General features: G+C 40.4%; 1 long non-coding RNA gene across 1 annotated transcript; it reads left to right on the top strand.

Moving 5' to 3' along the window:
• Nucleotides 1-761: 761 nt before the first annotated feature.
• Nucleotides 762-1,900, top strand: LOC122474546. Its single transcript, XR_006294934.1, has 2 exons — nt 762-1,082; nt 1,807-1,900. It is a non-coding gene; the product is annotated as an uncharacterized LOC122474546 (long non-coding RNA).
• Nucleotides 1,901-4,606: the final 2,706 nt, after the last annotated feature.

The raw sequence follows: 4,606 nt of genomic DNA on the forward strand, positions 1-4,606 counted from the left end.
CTCTTCACGGACTCCTCATCCTGAAGCCAGTCCACAAATGCAAGTCTTTGCCCCTCATATAACATGGGGAAGCCTTAAATGCCTGTCTAACCAGGCCGGCATCCTCTTATAACACAATGATGTTATATATACACCCCTGATTCACATTTGATGGTCATGATTTCTGTCATTAACAAAAATTCGATTTGTGTAACCCTGATTCTTCTCCTTGCCCTCATTTGTCCAGGCCAAGCTCAATATTCATATTGGGCTCATCTCCTTAAGCCATCTATATTTGATACCTTAACACTCCTAGCCTGAGATATTCCTATTAGCATTAATGACAGAGTTCATGGAAGGAGCCAGTCTTAACCCGCCCTTCCAAACGGAACAAAAACATTAGCTTTATATGCCAAGACTGCAGTGATGGCTTACTTCAGCGTCTCCTATGTGTGTTACTAAGTTCAGCAATTTATCTGCTTGTCTTAAAAATCAACAGGCTTTTGCATGTATAGCCCAAACCCTCTACAAGGCCAATTTTACTTTTTTTCTCAGCCATAAGCTTCGATATACTTAAAAAAAAAAAAAAAAAAAAGGCATATCTCACATTCCTGTTATAGCTTGCTCTAGTCTCAAATATTCAGACAACCCCTGGAATAATATTCCTTAGACAACCTGTTATGGAGAGACTGAGCATAACCTTCACTGGGGTAATTGGACTATTATTGACAGGGGTCCTAGAGGACATCTTGAAACAAAATATTCAAAAAAGACCATATCCTTTGACCAGTTTAGTAGGGAGAGTATTTTTTGGAAAGATGGAGGTTTGTCTGGACCTACAATTTCTGCACATAAAGGGAAATTAAAAGGACGTTGGCTTGTTAACCTTTGGAAGCTAGGTCTTCCCTTCTTCATTCGTACCGTTAGCCATGGTGAAGTTTATGTAAATCAGCATACTAACCTAACTTGGGCCTCCCTGCACAACAATCAATTAGCATGGACCACTAGTTGTGTCCCTTCTCCCTATGTTTTCTTTGCTACCTCCACTTTACAGATCCAACAACTATCATATCTCTACCTCCCAGAGTTGGTTTATATCCTGCGTAAGTACTGATAACATCACCCAATTAAATATCTCCTCCTTATTAGTAGTTAGCATGTCTCAGCCTGGGTTCCTGTTAATAGCTCTAGAACCCTATATGCATCTATCAGGAGTTAGGTGCGCTTTCCAAGCCTGTTTAACACTGGCATTCTGCTGTAAGGCAAAAAAGATTTGCTGGCCTACTGATCATGGGCATCCTAGCAGCAGTAGGTGTTATCGCCTCTGCCACTGTAGCTGGAGTCAGCCTGCATCATACTATCCAGACAGCCCATGTCCTTAATAAATATGGTCAACACTACCAAAGAATTTATAAGCCAGACTTCCATTGATAAACAAGTTTCAGCCTGCCTTGAAGCTCTTGAGGCTGCAGTGGAATTTATTGGAAAGCAACAGGAAGGCTTGTTCCTCACTCTAAACTGCCCTGTGACCCTAACTACCAGCATATCTGCATGACTGGCATTCCTTATAACCACCCCTAGGCTTGGGATGCTGTCCAGGCACACCTTCGCAGTGTCTTTTCTTCCTAACTCTCTGACAATACAGAAAATTTAGATACGACATTGTGCCAACAGCTACAATATGTAGAAGATCAGCTTAAAAATGGGCTGATTCCTGGGAAATGTGGCACAACGTAAATCCTTTCTCACAGCTAGCACCCATCTCAAATTCTGGATAACTCTGGAAAGTGGAATGCTTTTACCGTGTCTCTTTTTATGTCTTTGCAGAATCACCCTCCAAGCCATCCAAAAGCAAAAGAAGGACCAGGAGCTTGTCATGATGGTCCTCAAACACAAAACTAAAAGAACTAAGAAAAACAAAAAGGGGGCACTGTGGAGAATAAGCTTAGGAATTCCCTGAGTCTGCACTGATGGGTTAACAAGGCATAAAGAATTACAAAGCCATAGGATGCTCACATCCACGCTTGGGAAACAGGATTGCCCCCAGAATAGAGGAGGGGGGGGGCACAAAGGCCCCCAGTACAAAGGCATATGAGGTAAGCAAGCTTAGGTATTCAAGGCAAAAGTGCCCCCCAATTTAGTACTATGGCAGAAAGCTGCTTTCACAGGAAGGAAGGACCAAATTAGGCAAACAGGTAAATAGGGCTATAGACCACTGCACTGTAGATGAAACTGCAGAGCAGAGCTGATTAGCAAAAGAAAAGGTGTGTTGTTAACCCTGAGGTTACTTGCTGTGTCTTATGCCCTAGGCTAGCTAAGACAAACGGATAGGGCACCTCCTGTCTGCTGTTAACAACCATCTGCCTGGTGCCAGGATTGTTTTATATTGACCCAAACCCCAACCGTATATCCTCAAAACCCCCTTTCCCTCATGCCCATGAGTTCATGTTTACCAATTTATTGTCTCTTTGTGCACTCCCATCATGTTTGTAAGCCTTCTCATTTTAATAAATATGGGGTAAGGACCCTTACTTGGGGGTCTTGTCTTTTCCCGGACATTAGCCGTCTCTCGCTTTTAATCCTGCATCTGCTCTCTTGCTGGCCAAGAGAGAACTTTAGACGTAGAATCTACAGCACAAGATAATTAAAATATGTATTTCAAAATACTTAAAAGATAGATAAAAAGGCAATAGAATATGGAGGAAACACAGAAATATGGCAGAAATCCTATGTTGTGAGTAGTTACAATTACTGTAAGTGGACTAAAACATCAATCTAAGGCTGTTTTCTGCCAAATGTGAAATAGAATCATAAAATCAAAAAATCATTGGTTTACATTATAACAGCTGGCATGGAGATTAAAACAAAAGTAGTAAAAATGTAGTAAAATCAATTAACATCTACAAAAACTAGTCAAAGGACACATTAAAAAGATAAAATATATACATAAAACGGGGAGTAAAACTTTAGTGCTTTTAAAATGTATTTAAGCTTAAGTGATCATCAACTTAATCTAGACTGCTAATCATATAGGATCTATATGAACCCCATGGTAACAACAAATCTAAATCTATACTAGATGCCCAATAAAGACAAATCCAAGAATAATGCTAAAAAGCAGGAAAGCAGAAGAAAGGAACAGAGAACTACAACACACACACACAATTTCGATGGCAGTAAGTACATAACCTATCAATAATTAAATGGAAATGGATTACATGCCACATGCTCCAATCAAGACTTACAGTGACTAAATGGATAGAAAAGACTCATCTACATGCTACCTAAAAGAGAGTCACTACAGACCTAAAGACACATACCGAAAGCAAAAGGATGGAAAAAAGATATTCCATGGAAGTGGGGGAAAAACCCATGGTAGCAATGCTTATTTATCAGACAAGGTAGACTTTACAACAAAGATGGTAGCAAGAAACAGAGAAGGGAATTAACCACGTAATGATAGAGGTCAAACTAAATGATACAACAATTATAAATACTTATCCACCCAAAATAGGAGCATCTAAATACATAAAGTAAATACTAACAGACATAGAGAAATTGACAGTAAAATAATAGTAGGAAAATTTAACACGAATGGATAGATCAGACAGAAAATCAATAAGGAAACAGTGGCCACAAGTTACATATTAGAACAGAGGGGCTTAACAGATAATACATATACACATTCCATCCCCCCAAAACAAAATATATATTCAAGTGCATATGAAACCTTATCCAGGATCATGTGAAGCCTCAAAACAAGTCTCAAATTTAAGGTTAGCATTGTATCAGGAAGCATCTTTTCAGACCACAATGATATGAAACTGCAATTCAATCATAAGGAAAAAAAGGAAAAACACAAACACATGGAGACTAAACAACATGCTACCAAATAACTAATGGGTCAGTGAAGAAATCAAAGAGCAAATTTCAATATACATGGAGACACTTGAAAATGAAAACACGATGGTCCAAAATCTTTGGAACATAGCAAAAGTAGTTATAAGAGGGAAGTTTGGAGTGATACAGTCCTACCTCAAGAAACAAAAATCTTGGGAGGCTAGGAAGGCAGAGCAGCATGGAAGTTCTCTGCCTCTCTTGTTTCTGAAATACAACTAGGTCAGCACCAAACCATTGTGCACACCTATAAAATTGGTCTGAGGATTATCTGCATAACTTGACAGGTACATGGCACAGAGGTGAAGTGGAGGAGAAAGAAGCCACAGAGGGTAGGGACCTGTTTTTGCAGAGAGAGGACAGAGAAAGGGGGTAGAGTACAGGAAAAGCATTCCCAGGGAAAGTAGGTGGAGAGAAAGAGAGTGGAAACACCCACAAGTGAACAAGAAAGGGAGATAGAAGAGGGTTTCAATACCATTAGGACTCTATAAACAGGGGAAGGCAGAGTCAGAAATTCTGCAGCTCAATACCTGGCGGTGCTCTGGTGGGAAGGATGAATCCTCCAGGAGCAGGCAGCGAGGTCTGAGGGGTCCACAAGCCACATGGGGAGAAGCAGTTCCCATGCTAGAAGGGCATTTTGTAGAGGCTGTATGGCCTCTCCCATAGGCAGAGGACCCAGAGGATGCAGCATTGAATACAAGAGAAGCTAATGTCTGGGAGGAGACAAGAG

The sequence above is a fragment of the Prionailurus bengalensis genome, chromosome D4 (assembly GCF_016509475.1).
Source record: "Prionailurus bengalensis isolate Pbe53 chromosome D4, Fcat_Pben_1.1_paternal_pri, whole genome shotgun sequence".
In the NCBI taxonomy this organism is placed as follows: domain Eukaryota; kingdom Metazoa; phylum Chordata; class Mammalia; order Carnivora; family Felidae; genus Prionailurus; species Prionailurus bengalensis.